The sequence below is a fragment of the Panthera uncia genome (genome assembly GCF_023721935.1).
Source record: "Panthera uncia isolate 11264 chromosome B2 unlocalized genomic scaffold, Puncia_PCG_1.0 HiC_scaffold_24, whole genome shotgun sequence".
Lineage (NCBI taxonomy): Eukaryota > Metazoa > Chordata > Mammalia > Carnivora > Felidae > Panthera > Panthera uncia.
This window is the reverse complement of record NW_026057580.1, coordinates 99,555,384-99,575,265: the sequence shown is the minus strand read 5'-3', so window position 1 is coordinate 99,575,265 and position 19,882 is coordinate 99,555,384. Positions and strand designations below refer to the sequence as shown.

General features: G+C 39.2%; 1 protein-coding gene and 1 pseudogene across 2 annotated transcripts in view; both read left to right on the top strand.

Annotated features, from left to right (window-relative positions):
* Positions 1-19,882, top strand: part of EPM2A (EPM2A glucan phosphatase, laforin) — a 108,720-nt gene that overhangs the window by 13,941 nt on the left and 74,897 nt on the right. The window lies entirely within an intron of this gene.
* On the top strand, positions 6,766-13,112 carry LOC125938169 (ADP/ATP translocase 3-like; annotated as a pseudogene).

The following is a 19,882-nucleotide window of genomic DNA, read 5'->3' as shown; positions in this document are numbered from 1 at the left end:
CACATTTTAGTCTTGTTTAAAACCTTACTTTGGTATTAGCCATTGAGAAAGGATGTATATAACTTTCCCTTCCTCAATTAGAAAAAAATCCTAACAAATCAGAATAGGTGTTTGATTCACATAGTCAACTCAACACAATTTTGAGGCTCAGTTATCCACTTGGAATTGTAATAGGTGCTTGGAAACAACAGTGAAAAATTCACAGCTCTTGAACTTAAGAGATTTACATTCTAGCTGAGAAGACAAAGATTTATAATCAAGGAGGGACCGTGACAGAAATCTGAAAATCTATATGCAGTGATGCGGAGGAAGTTCATCCCAGTAAGAATTCAGGAATGGGAGAGGGGTCAGGGAAGTCTTTATAGAAGGGATAGTGTTTTAAACAAACCTGGTATTTAAAGAAAGATAGGATCTTCCCTCATTATTTTTTTCTGTAATTGTGAAAGTAAAAGCATCAGAATTATTTTTAGAAATCAGCCAGATGTGAGAATCATGGTTTTATTAGAGTGACAAGGGAAAAGCCGAAGTCTGGGGTTCAAAGGCATTTAAGTTTTTAGGCCTTTTGTGATAGAACTCCCTGGAAGGCCTGTGATGGGTGGCTGAGCTGTACAGGGGAGAGTGCTTTGGGGCCAGCTGGTGAGGGAGGTGGAAATGAGGACTGCAGGAGGGAGGGGGGCATCCTCTGTGCGGGGGTGAGTAGGGCCTTCTTTCCTGAGGCCTGGAGGACTGAGGCAGGGACAGCCTTTCTCTCTGCTTTGTTCATTTTGAGCCACTGCTGTTGGCATCTTTTCTTTTTCTGCAAGTGTAACTCAGGGAACTCTGTAGTGAATTTTCTAGATGCATCAGTGATTCCCTAACCTGACTGAGCATTAGGATCACCTGGTGCATTAATTAGTTAATATACAGAGCAATATTGATTTCAGAAGTAGAATTCAGTGATTCCTCATTTATATACAACACCCAGTGCTCATCACAACAGGTGCCCTTTTTAATACCCATCACCCATCTAACCCATTCCTCACCTGCTTCCCTCCATCAACCCTCAGTTTGTTTTCTATCATTGAGTCTCTTGTGGTTTGTTTCCCTCTCTTCTCCCCCCCCCCCCCCGCCCCCACGCTTCCCATCTGTTCATCTGTTTTGTTTTTTAAATTCCCCATATGAGGAGGGATACCTGGGTGGCTCAGTCAGTTAAGTGTCTGACTTCAGCTCAGGTCATGATCTCATGGTTCCTGAGTTTGAGCCCTGCATTGGGCTCTCTGCTGTCAGCACAAAGTCCACTTCAGATCTTCTGTCCCCCTCTCTCTTTACCCCTCCCCACTCACATTTTCTCTCTCTCTCTCAAATATAAACATTAAAAAATAAATTCCACATATGAGTGAAATCATATGATATTTGTCTTTATCTGATTGACTTATTTCACTTAGCTTAATACATTCTAGCTCCATCCATGTCATTGCAAATGGCAAGATTTCATTCCTTTTGATGGCTAATTTCCAGTATGTGTATGTATATATATATATATATACACACACACACACACACACACACACACACGCATCTTTATCCATTTAGCAGTCGATGGACATCTGTACTCTCTCCATAGTATGGCTATTATTGATAATGCTGCTATAAACATTGGGCTGCATGTATGCCTTCAAATCTGTATTTTTGTATCCTTTGGGTGAATATCTAATAGTGCAACTGCTGGATCGTAGCATTGTTCTATTTTTTTTTTTAACATTTATTAATTTTTGAGACACAGAGACAGAGCATGAGCAGGAGAGGAGCAGAGAGTGAGAGACACACAGAATCCGAAGCAGGCTCCAGGCTTTGAGCTGTCAGCACAGGGCCCAACACAGGGCTCGAACCCATGAACCAGGAGATCATGACTTGAGCAGAAGACAGATGCTTAACCAACTGAGCCACCCAGGCACCCCTACTTTTAGTTTTTTGAGGAACCTCCATTCTGTTTTCCAGAGTGACTGTACCAGTTTGCATTCCCACCAACAGTGCAAGAGGGTTTCCCTTTCTTCGCATCCCTGCCAACACCTATTTTTCTTGTGTTGTTAATTTTAGCCATTCTGACAGGTGTGAGGTGGTATCTCATCATGGTTTTGATTTGTATTTCCCTGATTATGAGTAGTGTTGAGCATCTTTTCATGTGTCTGTTAGCCATCTGGATGTCTTCTTCGGAAAAATGTCTTTCATATCTTCTGCCCATTTCTTAACTGGGTTCATTTTTTGGGTGTTGAGTTTGATAAGTTCATTATAGATTTTGGATACTAAAATCATATATGTTAATACAAATTTCTTTTCCCATTTTGTTGGTTGCCTTTTAGTTTTGTTGATTGTTTTCATTGACCTAGTGAGCTTTTAAAATGTTAAAAACATTTTAAAAATGTTTTTATTTGTTTATTTATTTTTGAGAGAGAGAGAGCGCAAGAGAGTGAGCGGGGGAGGGGCAGACAGAGAGGGGAACAGAGGATCTGAAGTGGGCTTTGTGCTGATAGCAGCGAGCCCAATGCAGGGCTCGAACCCACGAACCATGAGATCATGACCTGAGCCACCCAGGTGCCCCAACCTGGTGAGCTTTTTAAACATACAGATTCTTGGGTCAGTTGCAGATTTATGGAATCTCCAAAGGTGGAATCTAGAAATTCATTTATTTAAAAGGAGTTTTATTGAGATCTAAGTTACATGTCATAAAATTCACCCCTTTAAGCGTAAAAATTCAGTGGTTTTTAGTATATTTACGACGTTGTGTAATCAACATTAATTCTCCAACATTTTCACAACAAATCAATCCCCATTTCTCCTTCCTCCATCCTCTGGCAAATGCAGTAATATATTTTCTGTCTCTGTTCATTTGCCTATTCTGAATATTTCATATAAATGGAACCATACAATATGGGGCTCTTTGTAACTGATTATACATTCTTCATTCGTACTTTCATGATTTAAAGACACTAGCTCAGTCACTTAAGTAAGTTTGTAGAAGCATAACTTCTTAGGCTGGGCTGATTACATCATGAACCCCTGGGGTGTGACAAGCATTTCCTAGTCTACATCCTTAAGAGATTTTGATTTAATAGTTCTGAGACTGGCCAGGGACTAAGAATTTTACAGTTTCCCAAGGTACTTTTGAAAACCAGGTGGTTTGGGAGACCACTGTAAGGGATTCTGCAAGTTGCAATAGTTCCATTCAACCCATACCCCACCCCCAGCCACCTCTTTTTATTTTCATCCTACTGCTTCTGTTATGGTTTGGTTTCTTGGCATTTCAGTGGCCTTTTACAAGATCTAACTCCTTTGTGTCCCTTCTCTATTCAGTCCTTCCTCCACGCTGCTACCAGGATTATCTTCCTAAAATACAAATTGGATAGTGTCACATCTATGATTAAAAATTCTTTGATGATTTCTTATTTCCTACAAAATGAATCCAAACTTCTTACTATGACCTTTGAGGCTCCTCACAATCTGTCAGTTATCTACTTTTGTCTGCACTCCTGCCGCTTGCTGAAAACAATCAAGAGTTCCAGCCACCCAGACTCTTTATTTACCCCCAGCATTTCATGCAACTCTTTGATAATGCTGTCGCTTTTCTTGGATTTCTGTCACAGTTGTGGCAGTCTTAGATCTGCAATAAACCATGCTACGTTATTCCATTGGCTTTGGTGGAATAATATGAAAATCAGAGGCGGCTTCTTCAAATAATTTATACTTATGATACAGTTCTTAAATACAAATGATTATATGATGTAAAATTATTGAATCTATCTAAACCAAACCTCTGATTAAGGTACAACACCCATACAGGCATATACTTATTTCCTTGGATTAGGGATACAGGGGATTAGTACCTTAATCTCTATGGGGTGTCTGCCATGGTCCATTGGTGGCATTGTAGGACAGATTGCTTTCTTTTTCTCTGGCAGCTGCCGAGGCCATTCGTGTTGGTTGGATTCAGTATGAAGGCTTTCATTAGAGCTTCTGGTCAGAGGCTCAACCTTCCAGCATTAGCAACGGGAAGGAATACTATGCACTCTTCCAACTGGAGATCTTATGGAGCTATGAAAATAGTAGCACACAGTTTAGTGAACTCACATAGTTTTAGTCATATACAGTAAAACTTTGGATTGCAAGTAATTTGTCCTGTGAGCGTTCTGCAAGACGAGCAAACATTTCTAATAAATTTTAACTTGATAAATGAGCGATGTCTTGCAATATGAGTAGTATGTGATGCTGAATGTCACATGATCACAACTGAGCCACTGGTTCTCATTCTCTCTCTCTCCCTCTCTCCTTCTTTCTCTCTCTCTCTCTCTCTCTGTGGGATTGTGAGTGATCATCTCCCATGCTCAGATGTTTGGTCTCAGGCCGCGGTGTTAGGCAGAAATAAGTGATTTTTCAGAACATTGGAAGGTGCCCACAACTGGCACTAGTGTATTTTCTGTCACTTAAAAGCACCCATGGACCGTCCTTTGCTTTTCCATACCAGAGTCAGCTAGGAGTGCTTTGCTTCCTTCTATGTCAGGCTGCCTGCAGATACAGACCCTTTGCTGCCTTATTGCCAGTTACATTAAATGCAGTATATGATAAGAGTTTATTAATACTGTACTGTAGTCAACATCCATGAGAGCGTGTACAATGGCCCTCATGCAGAAAACGGTTGAAAAGAAAGGCAGTAAGAAGAAGGAGATAACTACAGTGGAAGTTAAGAAAGAAAGAAATCGAGAAGTACGAATGAGGTATGCGAGTGGCTGAAATTGCAAGATATTATAAGAAATCCACATCTGCATCTTGTCTGCAGAGGAGGCGGAGAAAAAAGCGGACGAATCCCTTACTTCAAATGAGATTAGGGAGATATGTAAAATGTGGGAAACAGTGCCAAATTTTGTAGAAAAGCACCACCTGAATAAGGCCGTAGTAGTGTGAGCAATGAATCTATTCAACAACAACGCAATGTCACATTTTCACAAAATCCTCGAAAGGAGGCAAAAACAAATGTCGTTGGATAGATTCCTTGTTAACGTTGCAAGAAAAGAAAAAGATTCCATTGGGCCAATAGACAGCAATGATTTCTGTGAGTGATAGAGAAAGTTGTCCTACACAGTAACCCTCCTCTCTCTTGTCTCCCTCACAGCAGCCACGAAGGTTTTCAAAGTTAAGTGCAGGTTAATTTGTTTATTTTTCTTTATATTTTGTATTTTTTATTATTTTGTATTATATTACAGTATTGTAATCATTTTTAAGTGTTTTTTTTCTTACTTTTTTGAGAGAGCATGAGTGGGGAGTGTCAGGGAGAGAGGGGGACGGAAGATCCAAAGCAGACCTGGTGCTGACAAGCTGACAGTAGCAAGCCCAATGTGGGGCTTGAACTCATGAACTATGAGATCATGACCTGAGTCAAAATTGGACGATCAACTGACTGAGCCACCCAGGTATCCCTATTGTAACCATTTTTATATGAATATTTTTGGGTTGTGGAACGAATCATCTGAGTTTCCATTATTTCTTATGGGGAAATTTGCCTTGATATAGAAGTGTTTTGGATTACAAGCATGTTTCTGGAATGAATTATGCTCGAAAACCAAGGTTTTACTGTATACGATTAGTGCCTATACTGGCTCTGTTGCCCCACTCAACTGGTTGTGGGTTTGACATACATTTGAGTTAGGCAGGCCCTGACATGTTGATCAGGGATATAATTTGTGTACCACTCCCACCTCCATGGCTATGGTTTTATTTATAGGTACATTGAGCAACCCTGCCATATTGCTTCTGATCAGATGTGGTATCCTGCAGTAGAAACAGGCAGCTTTCAGGACTTTGTGCTGATAAAATACTGTGTCAGTACTGGGACTTGGGACCATAAATCAGAGTTATAAACATTCGAAATACGTTTCTACTTGTCTAATACATACTCGTGTAGATCTCATGTGTCTGACATCTACATACTCCAAGTCCTCTGGCCTTCTATGATAACCCTTTCTTTTAACTGCTTGAATTCCCATCTAGCAGACTGAGAGATCTGACCTCTGTCCTTTATGTTACCCAGAACCACCTTTCCTCAGCATATTTGGAAAAGGTGGGGTAAGGCATACTGTTAATTGTTTGCCAGTGTTCACATCCTCCCCCTCTGGGTGAATTATTCTTCTTTGCTCTGTTGAAGAAGAATATCTTTGTCATATGGCTTGCTTTGGTTAATAAAATATAAGAGGAAATGATGTGTGTCACTTCCTATTGCTTTGCCGTACTCCTTTCTCTCTGCCAAGAGATTACTATTGATGTTCCAAATAGTGACTGCTCTGTCTGATGATCCCAGCCTGAAGATGATGAAATGTGAAGAATGGCCCTTGCTTAGCCAATCCACAGTGAACTCCAGCCCAGGCAAGAAATAAACCTTTGCTCTTCTAGGAGACCTGATAACTTAGGTGTTTATTATCATAGCATGCCCTACGATCTAAAACAATGCCTAGCATTTGGCAGGTGTTCATTAAATACTTGATGAATGAATGAACTTGAGCAAGGTACTTTCCAGGTGTCTCAAACTGGTATACTAAAACTGTCTTCTCATCTTCAGTATGGTCCTGGACTAGTGAATAATAGAAATCCACTATTGTCTTAAAGCAACAGTGTCTAAAAGACATTTCAGGGGGACAGAAACATTATTTCAAGTTGAAGGAGACATGCATATGATCTAGAATAGAGCACAAATCTCACAGGAATTTTTAAGGGAAAAATACAAGTCTTCCAAGAATTTTCATGACAGTATGGGGTACTGCTTCAAGCTATGTTCCCAAGACCCCTTGGAGATGTTTGAGAAGCTTTGATAATCGCCAAGTCTCTGTTTTCTCTTCTCTGAAATACTTCCTGGCTGGAGACCTCACTGCCACCATCTCTAAGACGGCCGTGACCCTGATCAGCGGGCACAGTGGCTGCTGCAGGTGCGAGCAGATTGCCGCCAACCAGCGGTGCAAGGGCATCGCAGACTGCATCGTGCGCATCCCCCAGGAGCAGGGCGTGCTGCCCTGACCTGGCCAACGTCATCCGCTACTTCCCCACACAGCCCTCAACCTGGCCTTCCGGGATAAGTACAAGCAGATCTTCCTGGAGGGGGGAGGGGCGTGGACAAGCGCACGCAGTTCTGGAGTTATTTTGCCGGTGATCTGGCCTCAGGTGGGGCACCTGGAGCCACCTCCCTCTGCTTCATGCCCCCCCCCCCCCCCCCCCCCGATTTCGCCCCAACCCCAATGGCAGCCGACATGGGGAAGTCCGAGCAGGAGTTCAAAGGCCTGGGGGACTGTCTGGTAAAGATGACCAGGCACCGGGGCCTGGACCACGGCTTCAGTGTCTGGGGCAGGGCATCACCATTGTCCACCCGGCGGCCTACTTCGGCGTGTACGACCCAGCCGAAGGCACGCTCCCGGGCCCCAGGAACATCCCCAGACCGTGACAGCCGCGGCAGGCGGGCTCTCCTGCCCCTTCGACACCGTGCAGTTGCAGGTGATGATGCGGTGGGGGCACAAAGGAGCTGACGTTACATACGAGGGGACCCTCGACTGCTGGTGGAAACCTTCCATGACGAAGGGGGCAAAACCTTATTCAAGGGCACATGGTCCAATGTCCTGGGGGCCAGGGTGCGCCTTTGTGCTGGTTCTGTACGCGAGCTGAAGAAAGTCATAGCGGTGTGCTTCCCAGACACGGGGACCAAGGCCATCACGTAGAATACTTATGTTAGGGACCACTGATATTCCAGAAATTCCAGTGTCCTTGTCCCTGCCAGATCACGTATAGAGGACTGGGGAAGGTTCTAAAAGGAGCTCTTTGCGATGGACCATTGGCACCAGATTCCATGTATTGGTTGTGGAGGCTGGGGGTGGGAAGGGGATTTAGGACCTCTTCCTGAGTCCACAGGCAGTTCTGCCACACTGACCCTAGAGTCCAGGTGGTTGTGGGACCTTAGTTGTGTTTAAGCACTTAATTTAAGAATCATGTCTCGGTTTGTACTTAAGCACTGTTCTCTTTTGCACAGCCGAATGTTTGCAATTATGTTTCATGTCCAGCATTCTCCTGCAAAACCACAAAAACTGGGACACGGAGAAAAAACAAAACAAAAGAAAATAAAACTCTTGTTTGGACAAGAGTAGGCAGAGGGTCTTTCAGGAGGGCTCCGTGGTGTAAGCAGCCTTGACCTGGGAGCCGCATCCTTGGGCTCCAGTGAACATAGGGCTCTGTCAAGTCGCTTAATCCACTAGAACCTCAGACTCAGGAAAAGATGTGCTTACACAGTTGCTGTCTGTCCCACTGGACTTTTATTTTTGAGGAATAATGTATTTGAAAGTACTTGGAAAATCACTAAGCTTTATCATTCCAATTAAAAATTGTTAGGGAATTTTTGTAGTCTTTTCAAATTTCAAGATTTTATTTATGTTATAATTCCACTGGGTGGCAGTATTTCACTTGTACTCTACTATAATTCTATAGTTTGTATATAATCTCAGAAAAAAAAGAAAAGAATTTAATCACAATCTCATTATCTCCCCAACTTATCTTTCCACTTTCTCCTCCTGTGTACTCCCTATCTCCCAAAAGAATTCTGAGAAACAGTCACCATTCATTTAAAAAAGATTTAATGACATAAATGTGAGGACAGTCACCGTAAGAGAGAGGTTTGTCCAGAACTTCTGCTTCATTTGGGAGGAAGTGTTAGATAGCTTAATTTTGTTCAGATGTAAGCAAATTACTTTGATGTAGGTAATTAAAACCAGTTGAAAATCACCTATAAAAATCTTGCCACTGGCTTTTTTGTGAATGCTTTAACAATGACTTTTTTAAAAAATAAACTCATTTGGACATTTTTGACTGATATTATCATGGATGCTTGCTTATTTTATCCTGTGTATCATAAGATCATAAAGTTGTTGTGCAGATTCCTTTGATGTCTATGACGTGTTTGAGAAACACTTTATCATGGTTTCATATCAGTTAACTTTGTGTCAGAATTTCTTAGAGAATCAATTCTACAAGATAAGTTAAATAAGACAAGTACCCTTATAAATCTTGGTAAGTGATTCCTTGCTGACTTCTGTTAATATTGAGGCTTCAATGTAAGTGGCAGCCTAGGTCTCCTGGAGTAGTCTTGTTCTGTAGCATGGAAAAAGTAAAAATTCTTTAGCAACATGGTGGAATGCTAGTTTTCACCTGTAAAGAGACCGTCAATATGATTTTTATACGTCCGCAAAGACTACATTCTGTATGTACAAGAGAAAGCAGCTAGGTGCTTTGGAAAAATTAGGCTGTTGAAAAGCTGTTTATAAAACTTGATGTAGATAGAGAAATCTTCATTTTTAAATGGTGATTCTTGATGTTTAATTTAAATTTTGTGCCAAATAGATCTTTGCTGTTTTCAGGGAGGAAAAAAAAAAGAATAAGTTAAAAAAATATTTATGGGGGCGCCTGGGTGGCGCAGTCGGTTAAGCGTCCGGCTTCAGCCAGGTCACGATCTCGCGGTCCGTGAGTTCGAGCCCCGCGTCAGGCTCTGGGCTGATGGCTCGGAGCCTGGAGCCTGTTTCCGATTCTGTGTCTCCCTCTCTCTCTGCCCCTCCCCCGTTCATGCTCTGTCTCTCTCTGTCCCAAAAATAAATAAAAAACGTTGAAAAAAAAATTAAAAAAAAAATATTTATGTCTAAAGTTGAATTGATATGTTAATGAAAATTTCATCTCTTTCTCTGATGGCCATAATTATAAAGCACAATTCCTTTTTCCACTATACATAATAATGATAAGCTGTATGCACTGTGTGCATGAGCATTTAAAAACATTTTTTGAAGGGCACCTGGTAGCTCAGTCAGGCGTCTGACTTCGGCTTAGGTCAGATCTCACAGCTCATGAGTTCGAGCCCCGCGTCAGGATCTGTGCTGACAACTCAGAGCCTGGAGCCTGCTTCCGATTCTGTGCCTCTCCCCTGCTCATGCTCTGTCTCTCTCTCTCTGTCTCTCTGTCTCTCTCTCAAAAATAAATAAACATTAATTTTTTTTTAATTTTGAGGAAGATTATTCATAGCTTTTCACTGATTCTCAAAGGGACTTATGACTCACAAAAAGATAAAAAAAACCCCACCTTGATATTTCGCCATCATTACATATTTTTAAGGAGCTTTAAAATTGCTTTAGAAGTCTTACCTCATCAAATAACAATCCTCATTTATACAAGGGGAAAAATGGAGGAATGTTGCATCTTAGTTTCAGTAAAGAATTTGAGAAAAATTTCCCAATTTTTTTGTCCCCAAATTGGAAAATGACTGGCTGGCTAATAGACAAGCTAGGTGGATTCACGCTAGTTGTACAGCTGACTGATGAACCAGTAGAACATGAGGGTGAGTGCAAGTGGCTTTTTACAAGTCACTTTATTCTAGATCCTTTCCTGCTAAATCTTTTTATCAGTAATTTAGGACACATGCTTATCAAGTTTCCTGGTAAGAGATGAACTGGACGAGATAGTAGCTATTTTGTTTGAGAGAAGCAATATTCAAAATTTGAAGTCCCCAAAGTAGGAATAAACCAACAAGAAGAAAATAAAAGTCAAGTCTTATATTTGCACCAATGAGCTATTTTTAAACAGAGAGAACTAAGAGAAATTTGCCTTGAGAACAATTCAAAGTGAAAAGATTTGGATGTTTCAATTAGTTTTAGTTTTAGGGAGAAGCTGGCATGATTTGGGCAGAAATTGGTCAGCATTTATAAACTAGGTGGGTTGTTGAAAAACTCAGTGGTCCTGTCTTTGGAACACATGAGCCCATGTGGAGTCACTGTTACTATAGTTTTGTCTTGAAACATATAGGTCTGGACAAAGCTGTTGTTAAAACGATATGAGCTTCTTTTCGGGGTACATCTGTTTTGTAAGTCAGCCTACAGTTTGCAAACTGACAAGAAGGACTGGAAGGGATATGAGAGGAATAGTAGTTAAGAATTCTTACTGAACACCAGCTGTGGTAGGTCCTATGTTAAATCCTTTGAATGGGTTATCTAATGGAATTCTCTCATAACCCTGTGAAGGAGCTGGTACCAGGATTCCTTTTTCACAAATGAGACAATGGAGGCACAGATTGCTTAAAGGGATTTCTCATTTCTGTTTACAGATGGTAAATTCATATAACTTGGAATGGAGTCCCCGTCTGGATCATGAGCCCATGCATTTAACTGTTCTAATATACTGCCTTCCAGAAGAGGAGTATTATGGAGTCAACAGGGGAAAGATTAAACAGAGAGTGGTCACTATCTTTAAGTGCTATAGGCAGGTAAAGAAAGATAAAAAATGAATCTGACAGGAGATGACTTCATTTCAAGTCTTTTTAGTGGAGTGTTGAGGGCAGATGTCAAGTTGTAGTGCCCTGGAGATTGAATATTGAAGAAGGGTATATTTGGTGAGGACAGGGCTAGTTAGGGGAAAGAGAAGGTTATAAGAGATGATGGCAGGGCAGCCCACAGGAAAGCTGGAAGAGGAGGGATGGGGAAGGTGTATGGCTAGAAGCAGGGGGAGATTTTGTGTTACAGCAAAGAGGTTCTACGAACCAAACATCTCAAGAACTGGACAAACAGTCTGTTCCTCTCTCCCTCTGTCTTTTGGGCAATTTTCAAGTTTGTAAAGTGCATTAAAATGCTTTCAGTTTTACCGTTGATTTATTTAAAAATACTTTGCAATTCAAATGTAATGCATTGGGTACGTTTGAATAAAATCAGGTAGAGACACGTGGTTCCTTTTCCAAAATGGTTTGCTGGGAAAAGATGACATACATGCTCAAGCCCATCACAGCCACTATCAGTGGCCTAATTAGCATTTGTCCCCCCATGCTTTGTCTGATTTGTCTTGACCGCACTGGGATGAATCATTAGTGCTTTAATCTGTGTGGTTCTCTTATCCCCCCAGGGCTAGCAGTTGGTCTCAGGAGAGCTGTGTCATCTAGCTCTGGTGAATGAGATGCAAGAAGTTTTTTAGGTGTGGTTCCCAGGAGAGCTCTCACGTTTCCCATGAAAAGGAACCTAGGTCCCTCCCCCTTTTTATGACTGGGAAGTGGAGTGTCCGTCCGGTGATGCCTAGGGGTCAGTCTTTGAACATGAGGTGACAAGTGTGACAACAAGGTCAATGTGTGAAGGGTGGCAAAGCGGACAGTCAAAAAGCACTTGGTATTACATCAGTTCTGGGCTGCCTGGCTTTATGCCTCTTATTATGAGAGAGATAGACCTGTATTTGTTGAAGTCCCTGTTGGTCAGATTTTCTGTTGCTTGGAATCAGACAAAGTCCGGAGACCAGCAAAACCCTTCTTCAACTATTTCTTATACAGACGTAGTTTATGTTTATAGCTATGGTAACTTCTAAGATAATGTCTCTGATTGGCCCTCTTTTATTTTTTACAGCCTGTAATATCTCACTAATATCACATTGAATACACTGTGGCTTATCAATTTCAGAAACAATTTGGTCTTTAAAAATTACATTTGGCCATTCTATTTGCTATTTGAGTTAGCTGTACATGTCTAGTTTCTTTCCAGTAACTGGAGTCATGCCTGCATGATGTTTGCATCAACTCCGTAATATCAAAGAATACTTTTTCTGTGGAGGAAAGCAAAACACAAAGCCACTACAGATGGTTCTCACTTCAGAACTAGATCAGGGAATACTTTATTAAACCATTTGCTTGACACTCTAGAAAATCCTAATTGAAGAGAGATTTTTATGCCAAACATTTACTTACTATGGAACCGCTAAAATGCATGTCTGCTTGGTTAGGAGGAGGTTAAATGTAAAATAATCCTCAGTGTTCTTCAGAGTCCTGGGGTGAATATGATTATTTTGTGTTCTTTGCATCTAAATGTTCACACTCTTGAGATGTGCCTTCTAGGGAAGGTTATCACCTTCTGCCTCAACATTATTTGTCTGAAAGTACACGAGGTGACCCAGGAGCTTTTGTAGTGGGCATGAAGCTATGAAAAACAAAGGGGTGAAATCTGGTCGGAAGCATATTCTTCTATATAGGGAGTCTAACACTAATATAGATGCTTCCTCTATTTTAGAGTGACTTGGATTTGTGTTCAGATGATGAAACACGATAAAATTTCTACTCAATTCTGGGAGTGCTATGGTGAGAAAAATTGACCTGCCAATTTACAAACAGCAAAAGTCTAGACACTACCATAAAAATTGTTTAAATGACAGTGGGAAAATCAACATTAAGAATTATTAGAGCAATTAAGAAAAAATTTATTAAACACATGAATAAGCATCTCTGCATGTGACACAGAAAGTAAATGCAATATCCAGAAAATATATCCAATTATGCAGAGATGGAGCATTTTAATATGCTGATCTGCTTGTTTAATCCCTTGAGTCAGGCATAATTAGCTACCAAAAGATTTGATCACTTCAAATCAGATGGTCAAATCTTTTGGCTTTGCTCTAGACTATCATCACATTGAATGAATTATTAATAATTCAGTCTTGGTGCTTTGAGTCAAGCCTATTAATAACAATCTTAGTTTCAGATTTTCCCTAAAAATTTTATAAGAAGGAGAGCTCTGTTATTATATTTAAATTTAAATGGAAGTATAATTGCCTGGTTATGCCATTGTTTGGCATACTTTTCAAGAGAGGCTTCAATCCTCGAGATGCTTCCCATTTTGAGATGTGTGTATCATCATGAATCCCTAATTAGTGTAAATCTTCTGCATTAGAAAAAAATCTGAGTTCTTAACTAATGGCTAGTCAAGTGGTAGTTCTGTTCTCTGCTTTTTCAAGTCAGTTGTTTTACTGTGCTTACTTTAGAATTTGGTAAGTAGGATCAACCCCCTGAGTCTATATTGTGTTGTCACTCTACCCACTGGAATAAACAGATTTGTTGCTGTTATCTACTTCCTGCTTTGAATCATACTCATTCATACATTGCTGTCCTCTCTGTTATGTATCCAGAACATAGCCTGTTGTCAGTCACAACTTGAGAGCCATCCCCTCCATTGCAAATCCTTTCTTGGTAATTCTGGCCCACACGGATACAGCCGTCTCCACTTTTCAGTCTTCCACATCCATGTACACATCATAAATCTATCATAGTTTTCTTTCCCAGTGGGCCAGTTGCCCATTAAAATATATCTTAACGTAGCATTTCAGTCACCATACATTGAAAATCGCATTGGAAAGGAAGCCTATTTGCCATTCTTGAATATTTCGTTTATGTGTTAGTATTTTGTCATATGGTTTTACAATTATTTTCATAATTTAAGGTAGCTTTGTTTCATTCACTAATTGCTTTGTGTAACTTTTGTGTAACTAACAAGGGTCCGTTCATTGGGAGTCATGTTTTAAATTTCATTTTTCAACCTCAGTTTACCACAGAGCTGGATACACAAGCTCTCAATAATACTTGGATATGTATTAAACTTTAGGATATTTCTTGGGTATGAATGCATTAGTCTGCTCATGCTGCTATTGCAAAATATTCTAGATTGGTGGCTTAAACAACAGAGGTTTATTTTCTCACGGTTCTGGAAGCTGAAAGTCCCAGATCAGAGAACCATCAAATTCGATTTCTGGTGAGAACTCTTTTTCTGGCTTGCAGTTGGCTGCCTTCTCACTGTATCCTCACACTGCCTTTCCTCTATATGTGCATGGAGAGAGATCTCGGGTGTCTCTTCCCCTTTTTGTAAAGACACGAGTCCTTTTGGTTTAGGATCTCACCCTTATGATCTCATTTAACCTTAATTACCTCCTTAAAGCCTCTATATCTAGATACAGCCCGCATTGGGGTTTTAGAACTTCCACATATAAATTTGGGGGAAACATAATTTAGTTCATAACAAGGAGCTCTCAAATTATTAGTAAATATTTTAAGAAAATAACTATTGAATTTTTCTTTTTCTGTAAGTTCTTTTTTTTTTTTTCTGTTATATTTCTTCAACCTAGCTTGATGTAAGCCTCCATTTCACCTATATTTTTCTATAATCATGGAAGTTTTCCCTTGTAATGTTTTCTGCTTTCTATGGCTTGGCAGGTGTTAACTTTTTTCCTTAAAGTCTTAGCTGGAACTGGTCAAGACTGTTCTGGGAGTTTTACCTAAAAGGCCCTCCCCCCCCCCCCCCCCGGAGGCTTGGCAGAGAGTGGGCCCAAGGCTGAGCTTTATTAATCACTCCTGCTGCTCCCCTTTTCTGTATACCTCAAGGTCACCTTGAAGGGACCAACACATCATACCCACCTACTAAACAACTGTCTCAAGGACTTTTGTTGATGACCTCATAGGATTGGAGGCATATATGAATGGTCTTAAGTCTGATTATTAGTGAGGCCAGATCTATTATGTGCAGAGGTTAGGGATGAGCCTGCTGACTTGTAGTTCCATCAAGTAAATGTCTTAGTGTGAGTGGCTCATTTTTGACTAAAAGGAATGGGCAGGTTTGTATGTCCAGATATACAGAAAGGATGATATTGATGTACCCCACATTTCAACTTACTATTTGCCATAAAAATAGGAATCATAATTAATCCTGTTTTCTACTTTGAAAGACAGTCACACACACAAGTGCATACATGCACATGTGCCCATGTGCGCGTGCACACACACACACACACACACACACACACACACACATACCTGAGCCAGATGTTTGACTCATTACCATAATCATCCTGTCACATTTGATATTTTCTTTCTTGGTTCTCCAAACTCTAGCCTCCTTAACAAATAGCATTTTCATATCTCTAAGTCTAACTCCTGTTTTTTATCATGGCTAAGTGGGCCACATTTTTGTGTTTGGAGTTACTATCATTTTTAATCAAAACCCTTGGAGCTCTTTCCCGAATTTGTTGGATTGCTTTTTACTGGATTTTTCTTAGATGTTATTTCAGCTCTAACTATAGGTATGGACTCTTAACTGTATGAACTTCCTATTATTTTAATGCAATATTGTTCTACAGGAATGAGGTTTTGTCTGTGTGCCTGAGTTAGTATAGAAATTTCTTCATATCCCCAGGTAGTCATTGATTTCCTAGCTTTCATTAGCCAAATAACATTATTTTTGCCAGTGGCATGAAATGTTGTTTACTTATATTTTTCATTTAAGATTTGTGCATTTCTTTAATGAACTAAGACAAAAATCTTGTAAGTAAAAATGTTCTATGTGTTGTATTATGTATCATTTTCTTATTAGATCTTATTGTTTTATATCTTAACACTTTATTCTGTTGTGTGTGTGTATGGGTGCTGATATTTATTTGTTTAATTATTTAATCTGTTTGAGAGAGAGAGAGCGAGTGTGAGCCGGGGAGAGGGGCAGAGGGAGAGAGAGAGAGAATCTTAAGCAGGCTCTATGCTCAGCATGGAGCCCAACATGGGGCTCGATCCCATGACCCTGGGATCATGACCTGAGCTGAAATCAAGAGTTGGGCACTCAACTGACTGAGCCACCCAGGCACCCCCATATATACTACAGATTCTATCCAGTCCCTGTTGTGAGAATTTGGGAACCTCTCTAAGATGCCTGTGGAAGCAGGGAAGGTTTATATCCTCGTGGTCATCCTTGAGTTTGCTTTCCTGCTTCTGCTCTGCTTAGCAGATGCACCTCCTTGTGGCCTTGCTTATGTTGCCCTGTTTTACATCAACTCAATGTAGGCAAGGAATCCAGTTTTTAAGTAAATTTTTCTTAGTGGACTGTCTTCTTTCTGTCCACATAAGAAATTCATGTGTGAATGTAGTAGATAATTTTGAGGGTTGAGGAAGAAGAGAAGAGAGGGATGTTACAGGAGGGCAAACAACTTCAAAATAATATTAAAATGCTTGTCTTTAACTGCCCTTTGGTGTTCTCATGACCAGCTTGTTTTGACTATCCACTTTACCTTACGTAGCTTTCCCCTGAACTGTCTCTTCTCTTTCCTCTTTCTCCATTTTACCTTTCCTTCTTAACCTTTACATCCCCCCCCCCCCATCCTCTCCTTTAATTGCCTCTGAGTCCTCTAGTCTATGAGGCAGTTCAGCTGTCTCCCACCACTGGCCCCCAACTCAGCTATTTTCTACCATTGCATATTGCAATTTATCGAAGGGCTCAACTGGAACAGGATCCACTGTTAAAGAGGCAATTCGCTGAACAAAAAGACTTTTTATGTTTTATTTTGTTTTACTTGTGCCATAAGAACAGAATATCAAACTGCTGAAGAGTTGGTAATGGCTATAACATGTTTGTACAACTTTATGCACCAATAACTTTTGAGGTAGTAACAGATGGGGCATGAGAGAGATTTGATTTGGGTGAATTACTAGCTAAAATTAGAGATTAATGTGTTAGGTTCAGAATTTATTTTCATGTGCTAGAAATAAAAACTTCAAAGTAGTCAAATTCCAAAGAGGATAGATTCAAATAAAATAACATGTGCATAGTAATTATAATTTTAATTTTAAGTAGACTACACTATCCAAATAGTTTTTGCTTATCTAATATAACTTCAAAACTTTTGACTTTGTAAAGAACAAACTTCTTTTAACCTGAACTTTCAAACTGGTAGAACTATTTGAAGTAATGTGTTATGATTTTAAATTCTGAGGTTTCTTCTTTGGTTTTTACTGGAGTGTCAGAAAGCAAGCGTCTTACTCCTTCACATTTATTCACTTTATATTAACTTACCAAATTTGCCTTGATGAACAAATAACATGATAGCCAAATTTGGTCCCAGGAAATAGGTGTTTATTGTTCATTAAATCAATCCTTTCCCACTTTTCTGCCCATAACATATTAGTTTATCCTACTTTAGTGAGCTATTTGTATGTTTACTTACACTAAATTAATGCTAATGAATAACTGGCAATGACCAGCTCCAATCTGGAAAGATAATTCACTTTTATTGTGAGGTAATTGTATATTCACATGCGATGGTTAGAAGTAATAGGGAAAGATCCCGTGTAACTTTTATTGTTTCCCTCAGTGGTAATATTTTCATTACCACAACATTCCCTCTCCCCCCCAACCTTCCAACCCTCCCCAATCCTTGGCAACCACTAATCTGTTCTCTGTCTCTATAAATGTTTTCATTTCAGGAATGTTAAATACATGAAATCCTAGAGTATGTATACCTTTTTGAGATTGGCATTTTTTCGACTTAACATAATTCTTTGGAAATTCGCCTAGGTTGTTGCACATATCAATAGATCATTCCTTTTTATGGCTAATCATGGTACAGATGTATCACAAATTTGTTAAAGCATTCACACACTAAAGAACATCTGGGTTATTTCTAGGTTTTGACCATAATAAATAAAACTACTGTAAAAATTCTTCTACAGGTTTTTGTGTGAAGGAAAGTTTAGTTTCTCTGAGATAAATGCCAGGAGTACAGGTGGGTAGTATAGTACTTGCAAGTTTAATTTTTAAAAGAAATTGCCAACATTTTCTCAGAGTGATTGTACCATTTTACATTCTCATTAGCAGTGTATGAGTTATCCAATTTCTCCAAGCTTTGTATATAGAAGTTGATGTCCTATTTTTTCTTTTATAAAAATAAAAAAAATTCTTATAGGTGTGTAGTGATATCTCATTGTGGCTTTAATTTGAATTTTCCTTAAGGCTAGTGATGTTGAACATCTTTTCAAGTACTTATTTGCCATCTGTATATCTTTTTTGGTGAACTGCCATTTCTTGTCTTTTCCTCATATTCTAATTAGATATTAGTCTAATTAGTCTATTTAGATTCTAATAAAATTATATAGTCTAATAAAATTAGATTAGTCCTTTGTTGGGTATATGGTTTGCAAGTATTTTATTCTAATCTGGACTTGTCTTATTTTTCTCTCAACAAGGTCTTTTGCAGAACAAAAGTTTATAATTTTGATGAAATCAAATTTATAAATTTTTCCTTTTGGATTGTGTTTAGCGTGAATTCTTAGAACTCTGTCCAGCCCTAAATATTGCATTTTCCCCTAATTTTTCTGAAAGTTTACATTTAAGTCCATGATCCATTTTGAATTAATTTTTGTGTCAGAGGTAGAGGTTGAGTTATCCAATCCATGGACATGGTATGCTTCTCCACTTATTAGATCTGCTTTGATTTCTTTTCTAACATTTTGTGGTTTTAAGCATATAAATTGTGTACATGTTTTTCTTAGATTTATACCTAAGTGCATGGTATTGTATTTAATTTTAATTGTCAAATGTTCATTGCTATTATATAGAAATAAAATTTATTTTGCATAATTACCTTATACCATGTGACCTTGCTAAACTCTCTTATTCTAGGAGGTTTTTTTTTTTTTTAATTAGTATTATTGTTTCCTTGGGGTTTTCTTCTAGACAGTTATGTCATCTGCAAATAAGGACAGTTCGTTCGTTCTTTCTTTCTTTCTTTCTTTCTATGCCTGTGTTGAGATTGCATAGAATTGGTATTGATTCTTCTTTAAACATTTGGTAGAATTATTCATTGAAACCACTTACTTGGGCTTTGAAACTTCTTTTTGGGGGGTTTAAATTATGCATCCAATATCCTTAAGAGTTATAGGAATATTAAAATTACCTATTTAATATTCAGTGAGTTGTGGTAATTTGTGTTTTGAGGATGGTCCAATTCATCTAAGTTGTCAAATTTATGTGTGTTTTATTTTTTATAGTATTCTCTTACACTTTTGATGCCTGCAAAGTCTGTAGTGACATCTCTCCCTTTTCCTTTCCCTTTCCTTCCCTTCCCTTTCCTTCCTGTCCCCTTTTCCTTTCTTTCTTTCTTTCTTTCTTTCTTTCTTTCTTTCTTTCCTTTTTCTTTCTTTCGTTTTCTCCCTTTTCTTTCTTTTGTAATTTGTGCCTTTTCTCACTTTTCTTTGCCAGTCTTGTTAGAGGTTTGCCAGTCTTAATGATCTTTT